Raw genomic sequence first — 13800 nt, 5'->3', positions numbered from 1 at the left:
ATTATCAAAGTGAATATTCTTAGTAATGAGATAAATTGAAACCATGAATTGCTTGATAGGATATGATGGAAAGTATATTCTGTCACTTCTGTATTTCTGCATGAGAGTAATTAAGTCAGATATAATCATAATGAAACATCAGAAAAATCCGATTTACCAAAATAACTGGCCTAAAAGCTTCAAGTGTCAATGGGGATCTAATGTCACGAGGAATAGATAGCAGTAATGCATTATTTTGAATTTCTTGATTGTTATGGTTGTGCCATGGAACTACAGAATGTTCCTGTTTGTACGAAATATACACCAAAGTATTCTGGCATGATGAGGCATTCTATTGGCAAATTTCTTTGCAAACAGTTCAGAAAAAAAAAAGTTCTTTGTACTCTACTTACAGCTGTTTATTATATACATTTGAAGTTTAAAAAAATATGCTAGTATATCCTATGTTTCCAGTTGTTATAACTCAACTGTAGGACACTAAATTAGTTTTACAAGTTGAATACTTCATTGTACATAATATTTTATGTAATGAAACTATTTTTTATAATGATTTTAAACTTTTTCCCAGGTAATTCACATTGCTCGTTATATTTATTCTTACACCAACCATCAAAAGTAGCTTGGAAATTACCTGCCCTATTGTTTGGGCAGAGAAAATGAGGCAAAAATAGTTCAGTAATCATCATTCACTAATAGACAATTAATTGCTAAATATTTATGTCATGCAAGACACCACATAAAGTGCCACCACCTGCATCTCAGAATTGTCAGCCACACAGTGGGACCAGAATTTCAGGTCATGTGATATCCACCCTGAGTTTTCTAATGACTTGTTATCCCAAACATCAGCTGCCAACTTCCTTCATTGATAGTGGTTCTTGGAGCACTGTGTTGAGAAGGAAGGATCTACCTGGCTTCTCGGGGAAGAATGCCTCGTTTGGTGATCCATATCTGCCGTGGGTCAGATGGGGGGCAGAATGCATACGAGTGGGTTTTGTTGTTTTTTTATTTTTGTCCCCACATTTTGACTGTAAAACATTATTTCCCTAAAAATTATATCTAACCTCAGGGGAAGCTATCATGGAGGACAGGACCAAATCCTTAGATTGTTATAAAATAAATTCAAAAGAACATCCAAAGAAATCTTAGTTGAGATGCCAGCAGGACATGATAATTATGTGACCTGTTTATTACATGTCTATTGTGTGACAATCACAGTACTAGGTACTAAAGGGGAAAACAAATGTATAGCCCTTGCCTTTGTGTTCAAAATTTGGAGTGGGTAGAAGACTGTCATGTAAAGGATCAATACAGAAACATGTAAACAGAGCAACTTCTGCCCAAGATAATTGAGGGAGGCACTGGGTTGCTTAAAACTGGTGTCTTAAATGTTAGGAGTTTGTCAGTTGAGAGACAGCATTCCAGATGGAGGGAATAGTATACTAAAGACAAAGTCTTGACAACGTTTGGTATGTCAAGGGGATTTGGGTGTGGTAGAAACATTGGGAGTTTGTGTGTGCATGTGTGTATGTGTGTGTGTGCGTCCATTCTGGTGCACTGTGACAAGAGAGCAAAGAGGGACAAAAAATAATGCTGAAGTAGTAGGTAGGGCCCAGATTGCGAAGGAATTTACTGCTTAGCTAGAAAATTGTAAACATTATACTTTTATTCTGAAGACACTGGGAAGCCAGCATGGTGTTTTTAGGTAGTGGAGCAGGCCAATAACTCTGATACCATGCTGGAGAATGAAGAGACAGAAGAAAACAGAGCCAAGGAGATCCATCCAAAGGCATGATGAGACCAGAACTAAGACAGAGACCTTGAGGATGGTTTAAAGGCCAAAATGGAAAGAAGCTTCTTTGATAGAACATCATAGGATTTGTTAATTGACATGGTGCAAAGATGAGAGTGGGGAAGAGCTGACTATAACCCAAAGATATCATTATGTAAAGGAAAAACCTTTAAAACCGATCACAACAGGAGAAGCAGTTTGAGAACGGACAACAAAGCAATACTTCTCAGCTGCTGGGTTCTCCGCATTTAGTTTCATAAGAAACCCATTTTGCAGGTGAGAGAGAACAGAAACTTGGAGAGTTTAGTTTTCTTTTTTAACGCAAATCACGCATTTGGTAAATGTGAACATTTTGCGTTGTTTTGAATATATTAAAGATATAGCGGCTGCTTGGGGCGCCTGGGTGGCGCAGTCGGTTAAGCGTCCGACTTCAGCCAGGTCACGATCTCGCGGTCCGTGAGTTCGAGCCCCGCGTCGGGCTCTGGGCTGATGGCTCGGAGCCTGGAGCCTGTTTCCGATTCTGTGTCTCCCTCTCTCTCTGCCCCTCCCCCGTTCATGCTCTGTCTCTCTCTGTCCCAAAAATAAATAAAAAACGTTGAAAAAAAAAAAAAAAAAGATATAGCGGCTGCTAGACAACCACGGAGGAGCTGGAGGGCTCCAGCAGGATGTCCAGAACATTGGTGGGGAGCTAGCATGAGAGCTAAGTATATCGAGGGCTAGGGATAAAGCTAGCAGTCTGACGCTATGCAAGATCAAGTTTACTCAGAGAAAAAAAGAAAAACAGAACCACAGGAAGCCTCCACACTGAGGGACTAACAGTAAAGGAGCCACTGAAAGAGACAGAGAGGCACTCCTGGGTGTCTCAGTCGGTTAAACAGCCAACTTCAGCTCAGGTCATGATCTCACAGGTTGGTGAGTTCGAGGCCCACATCAGGCTCTCTGCTGTTAGCACAGAGCTTGGTTTGGATCCTCTGTCTCCCTCTCTCTCTGCCCCTCCCCCACTCTCTGCCCCTCCCCCCTCCCCCATCCCTTTGCACTCTGCAAAGGGATGAAGGGGTACCTGGGTGGCTCAGTTGGTTGAGCATCTGACTTCAGCTCAGGTCATGATCTCATGGTTTGTGAGTTCGAGCCCTGTGTGGGGCTCTGTGCTGACAGCTCAGAGCCTGCTTTGGATTCTGTCTCCCTGTCTCTCTGCCCCTCCCCCCCATACTCTGTCTCTCTCTCTCTCTCTCTCTCTCTCTCTCTCTCTGTCTCAAAAATAAATAAATATCAAAAAAATTAAAATATTCGAAATTTATGTGAATTTGCAGCTCTACTTTCTGAACATCACCACGATAGCATTGCATCATTGTGGAAAGAGGATAAGAAAGAGCAGTTATGTTTTAGCTCTGCTTATTCAGAACTATACATACATCATTTCTCTGGATCTCGGTTTCCATATGTGTAAAATGATAATCTCTGAATTCCCCTCCAGCAATAAAAACTCTTTGATTCCATGGCTGAACTCAGACAATGTTAACCAGCTGCCCTGAAACACACTTGACATTTCACAGGATAATTAAGAAACCAAAAAAAAAAAAAAAAAAAAAAAATGCATTTGAGCTACTATGTGAAATCGATATATTTTTCATTTGCCATTTTAAAATCCTGTTTTTAGATTTAACTAGAGATTTATTGCTGTTGAAGTGAAATTTTTAAAGAGAGCCATTTATTTGCTTCTGCCAGTTGCATGCCGTGAACTTTGGTTTTAACACTTCTCTCTTGTTATGTGATAGAGAAACTGGCTTAATACTTAATGCCCAGGGGAAAGACTTCCGTCTCTCATAGACACCCCCACCCAATTTTTCAATTTCAATAATTTCATTGGCAAAAGAAAGCATACCAGAAGTGGCCAAAATTAATATGTCAAGTAACTAATATGTCAAGTGTATCTCTAGTTACAATCGGACAAGCCAACAACTGACTAGAAAAAATTGGGATGGGAAGAAAGAGGGAAATAGAAAATGAAAAGAGTGATTTTGGACTAAAGTAAGACTGTGCCTATAAGATTAGGTAGTGAAACACCAAACAAAAACAAAAAACAAGCAAACAAACAAACAAAAATCCCCAATTATTAGGTACAGTAACAAAAAATGAAGTAACAAGCTATGTTGAAGTCACCCCTAAAATGAATTTAAAATAAAATGCCGAGGCATCAAATTTGCCTGTCACTTCACAAGAAAGGAAGGAAGAATGGAAGGAAGGAAGGAAGGAAGGAAGGAAGGAAGATCTCAGATGCTCTGAACTAACTTATGGGCAAAACCAAAAATCTCTTATGGAAATTTTGCCCAAAATATTATTTCTTCAAAACAGGATGTGCACTATTCATTACAGAATTAATTATTAATTCTATTCTCAGTATAAAAATCGTATATGGCTTTCACAACCAATCCAAAAAACAAAGGCCTAAATAAAATAAGAAAGGTAATGCACATAATAATGTGAGGGCAGGGTAAAGGAAATGTACTTTAAAATAATGTTTTACATTTTTGTAAAAGGGCACTCAATATTTCAAATGAAATTTTACTCACTTTCTGGAATGCTGGAGTACTAGAAAGGAAGGAAGGCTTTGCAGGGTGGTTAACAGAATTTTCAGGAAGTTCATGGGAAATGATTGCAAACATGTTGATCAAATTGTATGGTCAACCGGGCAATAAATGGCCTGCTATCTTATTTCTTCTTAATGGGAATTTAGAGAAGCAATTATAGGCTGAGGAAAGGGGTCCAAACAACTAGCCAAATGGTGCCCTGGTTGTTGCTAATTCTCCAAGTGGGAGGACAGCCTCAGGCCCACCCCTTCAGAAGAACTAGTGCTAACATTCGGTCTGAACAGGCAGAAGGTTCTGCCCTCTTTCTGACCACAGTTACAGAAGCACATACCTACATTGAGTGTGAAGGCAGGGAAAATCACACTCCCTACAAGCAGAACATAGGCAAATCATTAGAACCTTTGCTGGTTTGCCCGGAAGATTGGGGGGAATTGTGCAGGACGCTTGTTAAAGAGAAGTAGAATCTTGGGGCCACCTTATGACTCAGCCTGTCCTGTGGTCTGTCATGTCAACCTAGATCCGTTTGAAGATGGTGGTAAAAGGCCTCAGAGCTTTTTGTTTGTTTGTTTTGTTTTGTTTTGTTTTGCAGTGCGCAGTGATCTACTTGCTTTATGGAAGCTTTAGGCCCCTCAGAACATTTTCCTGAAACAATTTCCCATGGAAAACCACAGAGAGGGCATTGACTGATTGGTATGAAAGCTCTTCTCATCCTTGATTTGGTTTACAATGCCGAGCAGACTGATTCCATGAAGAGTGAGAAACTAAAATCGAAATAAAGTTTTGCCAGCAGCTGCCATCCCTCTCCAAACTGGGACGTGATTTGCTTACCACGTGGAGCCCTCTCCCTCTTTGCTCCCCTGTGACCCATCCCTTCTTTCACTGACCTCAGCTGGTTTAAGGAGAAAGGAGATTAGACCAAGGGTGATATCTCCCTGTTCTGAAAGAGGATAAAAGGCCACAATCTATCCAGCGTGTTGGGGAATATGGGGAAAGTAAGGGATTCAAATTTTTGTGGTTCTTGTGGATACAGGCACATGCGATGAGGGTATGCCCACATTCAACTAATGGGGTTGGGGCAGAGTTCACAGTGGGAAAGGGAAGTTAACATGAACTCTGGGGTGGAACCCTTTGTGTTATTTAATGTATTGCTGTTCTGGGTTCCACTGCTGAATATAGAATTGGTATTAGCGTTTTACATGCTTGTATGCAAATACTCATAAGAACAAAAAGGGCTTCGCCTGATTGGGAAGATCTGGATGTAGACAAGTGCTAATACTTCTGGGGCCCTCCATCATCAACAGTCCCTTTGAGCTACACGTTTCCCTGACTGACTTTGTTGCCAGTTGGAGCCTCTGGCAGAGGGAGGTAGCCTCCACTTGGAGATGCCCCTTGGGGTTTGGACTCATTGCCTCTTCATCATAGCTACTAGTTTTACCTCTTTTGAAAAGCAGCTATTAGTTTACTGGGGCTCTTGTTGAAACTGAATGCTTGACCTCTGGGGGAACTGTGACCATAACTTGATATTTCTATTTTGGGGTGGGTCGACTCAGACTCAATGACTAACAAAGTGAAAAGCATCCAGTAATGGGAATGGTGCATTCAAGAATGCAGCTGGTCTGGCCTCAGAGGCATCTTGGCTCTACATTTAAAAAAAAAAAAAAAAAAATGGCGGCTATTCCATTCCACCACCTGCAGCAAAGTCGCTGGCTCAGTGGGGCCCTTGGTTCACAGAGTTTGTCTATAATGCTTGGGGTTGTTTCACTGATGGTTTGGCTAAGCTGAAATCCAATGGTGTCCACTGGGAAGCTGCAACTGTTCAGCCTCAGGGCCAACTGTTCAGAACTGAAAATGGACATGGTCATTTCATTCAGTAGGCAGAACTCAAGGCTGTTCTTATAGCTCTGACAAATACTACCCTTGGTAAAACTCATTATATTTTTACTGATTCTTGGGTCATTGCCATGGCCTGATTATTGGATTGTTACTTAGAAAACTACAGACTTGGGTGCCTGGATGGCTCAGTCGGTAAGTATCCGACTTTGGCTCGGGTCCTGATCTCACAGTTTGTGGGTTTGAACCCCGTGTTGGGCTCTGTTCTGACTGCTCAAAGCCTGGAGCCTACTTTGGATTCTGTGTCTCCCTCTTTCTCTGCCCCTTTCCCACTCATGCTCTGTCTCTCTCTGTCTCTCAAAAATAAACGTTAAGAAAAAATTTGAAAAAAAAAAACCAACAACAACTAGAGATTGGAAGATTAAAGACACCCTCTTTGGCACTGCTAATTAAGGAAACAAATAGTGACTGCTAATTGAACCCTCTGGGTCACTCATGTAGATGGACCCATTTTCTGTTGAAACTGACTGGAATTAAGCTGCTGATCAAGTCTGCACTACCCAGACAGCAACTGTTGCTTAGTGGAACCATCATCATACCAGACATGGTAACACATCAACCATTATATTGGGTACACAGTAAAAGATCCTGTTTGAGAAGCATAGGAGACCATTGTCAAATTTTGAGTCCCAACAAAATGTGACCCGGTTGTCTCTCAGTGAAGGTAACCACACAGCATGGAGCATTGCCCATACTTGTTTCTAACACATTAATTACACCTGATCTTTGACCTCTTCTTGGGGTTTATAAGTGGTGGCCCATTGCTATTAACACTTTTTCAGGTTATGTGTTGTTGTTCCAGTCTGATAAGTTTATACTGGCCACACTATTGTGACTTGTGAAACTAATCTGTGTTATATTTTTGGCTTATATTTCTGGACCACATCCAGTCTGACAATGGTGTGCCTTTTATCACAAAACAATTTAACAATGGGCTGATAGTTAGGTATTCAACGGGCTTTTCACATTCCCTGCAACTCGCTGGGATCTGGTGCTGTTGAGCATTGAGGGATTCTCCTCAAAAATGGACTCAGAAATGTCTGGCTCTACTCCTTTCACTTTATTCTGATCCACACACCTTAGTAAGGCAGTTTGGTTAATGAATGCAACTGTCCGCAGAAAGGGATCATCTCTTCTCAGAGGTTTTCTCGATTAGAGTCAGAAAGAAAGTGTTGGGTGATTATATAGAGCTCTTTTGAATATTCAAGGATTCTTCCTGATCATTTTTTTTTTAATTTTTAATTTTTTAACATTTATTTTTGAGACAGAGAGAGACAGAGCATGAACGGGGGAGGGTCAGAGAGAGAGGGAGACACAGAATCCGAAACAGGCTCCAGGCTCCGAGCTGTCGGCACAGAGCCCGACGCGGGGCTCAAACTCATGGACCGTGAGATCATGACCTGAGCCGAAGTCGGACGCTTAACCGACCAAGCCACCCAGACGCCCCGATCATTCTTGAGTATGATTCTTTTTCTTTTTCCTAATGACAACCCCAGGTGGGCTTTGTTGGTACACATTCTAGGAGACCGCTCAGCCAAAAGGAGGCAGGGGATTCAAACTTATTTTTGGTTCACAGATATGGATTTATTTGCTGTGTTGATATGGTCTTAGATCAAAAAGATAATCACTAACTCTTTGAGTACAAGTGCTTGCCAAGTCTCCTTACTGCGGTCTATGTGGGCCCAAGTTGTGGGGCACAATGGGTCTCTGTAAGTTTTATAAAATACCCTTGTTCCTCTTGTACCCAACTCTTCTGGGACAAAAGATATGGGTAGGAGGAGGCAACATCTGGCAAATGGTAGAGTGACAGTTACTGGGTTAGGACATAGTTACATGTTAAGAGGAGGGAAAGCAGCAATTCTGGAAATTGAGAATTCCTCAGACCCCAGAAACTTCTGGGGGAAAAAAGGACAGAAATGATCACTGTCTTTCAGAACCACCTGTGGAGCTTTCCTCAAGATGGAAAATACCCTGGTGTCGTTTTCCCAAAGTGTTATAAGCACCTTAAATTTAATTGACTGCTGGGTCAGCCATCTCTCAACAGAAGATTAAATTTGGTTGCCATTCTTGTTAACATTACTAAGAAGTCTAAGCAAACAGTAGAGGATGGCCCCAGTTCCAAACCCTTCCCTTAACAAAACAAAAACCACCTATCAACACACTTTTCAGATATATTCCCCACACACATTCCCATAGCTATCACTTAGTCATTCTATGGTATGGGCAAATGCCACCCAGCTGGCGATGTGCACAAATAGCACAGGGTGACCACCTCTGGGCTTCTCTGCAAAAACAAGGACTAGACTCAATTACTGAACTGCACTCGAAACTGTAAGGCTTACCCAGCTGAGCAAGGAGTTCACGCTGGAGACCCTGTCATCTGTGCCTTTGACTAACATTGGTACCATTTTAGGAGGCCGGATGATTATAAAGTAGGTGTTAACTTGTCTATCTGGAAAAAATGGTGACTCTTAAACTTTTGTAAGATTTTCAAGTGTTTTAGGAAATACCACAAATGGCTCACATAGATTTCACATGACTATAGAGATCTCTCCAAAATTAAACTATTCTTTAAAAAAAAATTTTTTTTTAATGTTTATTTATTTCTGAGAGTGGGGGGAGCAGAGAGAGGGAGACACAAAATCCAAAGCAGGCTCCAGGCTCTGAGCTGTCAGCACAGAGCCCAAAGGACCAGAGATCATGACCTGAGCCAAAGTCGGAAGCTTAACTGACTGAGCCACCCACACGCCCCAAGCTATTCTTGTTCCGGGTGGGGGGGGGTGGGGAAAGCTTTCTACAGAGGATAACTGATTGTTATTTATGTATAGCCTAAGGGCTATCATCTCTACAATGGGAATCATCCAATTAGAAAAGCTGGTAAAATGTTTTGCCTGTCTTTAGCGAAAATGATCAATGATATTCCTCCTTTTCCTGGAAACATACAGTACCAACTCAAATCATGGCCATGGGGTTGTGGAGGACACATTGTCCTAGGTGGTGTCCTTGTAGGCCAAGGCGGAGTCAATGTAATTGCTCATACATCCTGTGACGCCTGGATTAATGTTAATGACCAAGTGGGAAGGTCAATGCAGAAACTTAAGGAGGTCAGCTGGCCTCTTTTTTTTTTTTAATTTTTTTTTTTTTTAACGTTTATTTATTTTTGAGACAGAGAGATACAGAGCACGAATGGGGGAGGGGCAGAGAGAGAGGGAGACACAGAATCGGAAGCAGGATCCAGGCTCTGAGCCATCAGCCCAGAGCCCGACGCGGGGCTCGAACTCATGGACTCACAGACCGTGAGATCGTGACCTGAGCTGAAGTCGGCCGCTTAACCGACTGAGCCACCCAGGCGCCCCGGTCAGCTGGCCTCTTAAGGTAAACCCTTAATGGCCCATGGGATTTGTTCAGGTAGATGGGACCAGAAACTTGGGGTGCACACTTGAGTTCAGTGCTACTGGGTGGCCTCATTCTGGTGCTTATAATCCTGTTCATAGTTGTCTTAATTCAGTGTTGTATGGAACAAATTGAACTGATTTGGTTGCAGCTAAATGGCAGAAGTTAACAAATATGACAGAGATATCACATGCATGGGTTTGCACCTTACCTTCAGTGTAGGAATATGCTAAGGCTACTTGAGAGGAGTTTGCATGTGCACATCCACAGAAACATATTTTAATTTTTTTAATTAAAAACATTTTTTTAATGTTTATTCATTTCTGAGAGAGAGAGAGACAGAGAGAGAGTGTACAAGTGGGGGAGGAGCAGAGACAGAGAGAGAAAGACATAAAATCCAAAGAAGGCTCCAGGTTCTGAGCTGTCAGCACAGAGCCTGACATGGGGCTCGAACTCATGAACCATGAGATCATGTTCTGAGACGAAGTCGGAAGCTTAACCGACTGAGCCACCCAGGCGCCCCCAAAGGGCAAACTGGAAAGTAAAATTATAATCTACGTAACAGCAACAGCACATGTCTTCCCTCTAAATACAATTCCAACTCTTTGTGTGTTAAGATTACTCAAAGTCTTGTGAACCAACTGTCTTTATGTATCTTATAATCTGAATTTTCTTGAGATATTTGCATGCTTTGGGTATTGAAATGTTTGCATGGCTGCGGTAATTCTGTCCTCTCATACCAAAAAATGCCTGTTTTAAAAAAGAAAGTATTTATTCTGAGAGAGGAAGAGAGAGAATGTGAGTGAGTGAGGGTGCAGAGTGAGAGGGAGAGAGACAGAATCCCAAGCAGGCTCTGTGCTGCTACCAGTACAAAGCCGGATGCAGGGATGGAACTCAAGAACCGTGCGATCATGACTTGAGCCGAAATCAAGAGTTGGATGCTTACCCAACTGAGCCACCCACGCGCCCCAAGAAATACATTTTATATGATGAAGACTTTACTTAAATATATTCTGGCTAAATGGTATCTGGACCGGTTTTTTTTTTTTTTCCCCTATGTGTCAAAGTACCGTGAATTGTCAGTCTGCTTTATATTTTGTTCTCAGTTCATTTTGTTACACTTCAATTGGAATACTCAGCTTCTTATAAAGAATACATTTAAGTTCCTTACTGTTGATGATGATTTTTCTTATTCAGATTTCAGTTGAGAAAAAATACAATCAATAAACATTTAATTTAAGATCATAAAAGTAATAAAGTACATTATAAAAATTCAAACAGAAGAAATAGAGTAAAAAGTACAAGTCTCCCTTCACTCATATCCTAGCTTTCTCTCTCTTCCCTTGCAAAATTCCAGTCTCCCCAACATGAACATATAGAATTTATTGTGATACTGATTTACGTTTTGTTCTTGTTGCCATTTTTTTTTTTCTCCCTTGCTTTCAGAAATGGTTATGTGGGTAAAGCAACAGAAGGGTTTGGGATGGGATGTGGAAGGAATGACCGAGTGGTTTCTTTAGGAGGATAAAACCTTAAACCCTGGTGTTTCCAGCCTTAGTATATTTTTTCAGGCTCAAAAATCGGGATTTAAGAGACCACCCACACATGGACAATAGGTATCTCAAGGTGAGTGAGACTGAGTGAGACTGGAGGGCCTTCCTGGGAACATATGCTTATGATAACACAATGGATATCCTATCAGCCTAATGGGTAGGGGACCAGAATTAGACTGGAGATTATCCACATAAAATTTTAGATATAACTTCCACGCATAGATCTATTTGTGGAGATGGATGTATAACCATACTAACCAATACTAGTAATACTTTAAATTTGTTTACCTTTACATTTTATTAAGGACTTTTACATATGCTCTATGCTTCATCCTCAGACAACAATTTCACAGAAGAGTATACTATAGCAGAGGCTGAGGCTTATGCCAGAATACATGATTATTAAGTGACAGGACAGGTATTCTTAAAAAAAAAAATCTGGATTCCTTCCCTTATACTATATTTGGGATGTATACACTTGATATGTATAGGGCTGATGCCTTTTTTGTTTTTTAAATGTTTATTTGTTTTGAGAGAGCGGTTGGGGGAGGGGAAGAGAGAGAGGGAGACAGAGAGTCCCAAGCATGGGGATTGAATTCACGAGTCATGAGATCACAACCTGAGCTAAAATCAAGAGTCAAATGCTTAATGGACTGAGCCACCTAGGTGCCCCAATGCCCTTCTTTATGCCACGTATATGTGGTCCTCTTAGGATAATGCAGCCATGAAGGCTCTAAACACGAGTGATACTGTGTATATTCAAGCCAAGGCCTTGAAAGTTTCAAGGAGGTGAAGGTCATTAAAAGCTTGGGATGATTAAAACCCTGCACAGTCTTCTCTGAAAAGATTTTGGATATTATTAAATTCTCAGTATCTCTCCCACCCTCCCTCTTTACATTTAGAGTCGATAACTTCAAATAAAGAGACTTCTGCCTATGACCACGATGCCTAAGATGGGGCAGATCTATTCTTCGACCTGAAACGACGACACAGTGGAACCACGTGCATGCTCTCAGACACTGGACACTGGCAGCACAGGACAGCTCCTTAAGAAGGAGAACAAACCAGGCGAGGTCTACAAAGGCCCAGCTTACTGCGTGAAGGGAGCGTCCTGGCTGCAGTGGGGGGAGGGAGACCCCAGTGGAGCCCGCAGAGGAGACAGAGCCAGGACAGCCTGCGTCCGAAGAGGTTGAGGAGCTTACAATTCACAGAGCAGAGCATGAGACAGCCGCACGGGGAGTGCCACAGACCTGCAGAGCGCACCGCCCCCCCCCCTCCGCCCCCTACACCTCACCTCTTCCTGAGTACAAACCATCAGAAGCATGTGAGGGGAGTATGAACCACCAGAAAGGACCAGAAGGAACAATCGCTGGGGCTCACAAGGGGCTGGGAAGTTTGAGTTCCACTAGTCAGAGTGTAAAACCTCAGGATCCGGCAGGCGTCAGCTGGATTACCCAAAATGTACTGCTTGAGTGGGGAGGCAAAATTAGTCCCAGAGAAACGCTGCTCTGAAACCTCCCCAGAAAGGAAGCCTGAAATGATCAAACTGTTTCTAAGTACTTTTCAGGTAATTTAATTGCATTCTGTGACACAGCTCGTATTGACAGAAATGCAAATGGTCTGGCACTTCATGAGGTAGAACTCACCTCATTTGGGAGCTAATAAAGAATCATGAAGCACACTAAGAAGGCAAGAAAATATCATCCTTAATGAAAAGAGAAATTAATTGATAGAAACAAACCAACAAATGACAGAGATGATTGACTCAAGAATATTACAACTGTTTTTTTAATTATGTCCCATATATTCAAGAAGGTGGAGAATAAGCACATTAAATATAAAATGCAACAAATAAAAGAAAACAGAACTTCTAGAGATGTGCAGTATCCGAGGTAAAAAATAAAAGTGGATAGGATTAATAACAAATGAAACATTGCAGGACATCAATGAACACAGCAATAGAAACCATCCAAAATGAAATGTAGAGTGAAAATGAAAAAAAAAAAAAAAAAGGAAAAAGGAATAAGTATCAGTAAGCCTGAAGTCCCCAAAAAAGAGAAGAGGGAGAGACAAAGATTTGAAAACGCAGTGGCCAAAATGTCTCTAAATTTGATGAAAACTATAAATCCACAGATCTAAAAAACAGAAACTCAACAAACTCCTGACACAAGGAAAATGGAGAAAACAACACCAAAGCGTGTCATAATCAAACTGCTTAAAACTAAAGATAGGGAAAACTATAATGCAGCCAGGGGAAAAAAGATTAGAAAAACAGCAGAAGGGGCGCCGGGGTGGCTCAGTCGGTTGAGCCTCTGACTTCCACTCAGGTCATGATCTCACAGCTCATGAGTTCCAGCCCTGCATCGGGCTTTGTGCTGACAGCTCAGAGCCTGGAACCTGCTTCAGATGTCTCCCTCTTTCTCTGCCCCTCCTCCACTGACACTGTCTCTCTCTCTCTCTCAAAAATAAATAAACATTAAAAAAATTTTTAAAGAAAAACAACACAAAAAAATGCAAACTAGAAGACAATAATGTAAGATCTTTAAGGTAATGAAAGTAAGGGGCACCTGGGTGGCTCAGTCAA

The sequence above is a fragment of the Panthera onca genome, chromosome F1, assembly GCF_046562875.1.
Source record: "Panthera onca isolate mPanOnc1 chromosome F1, mPanOnc1 haplotype 2, whole genome shotgun sequence".
NCBI lineage: Eukaryota > Metazoa > Chordata > Mammalia > Carnivora > Felidae > Panthera > Panthera onca.
Note: the sequence above shows the minus strand (reverse complement) of the source record.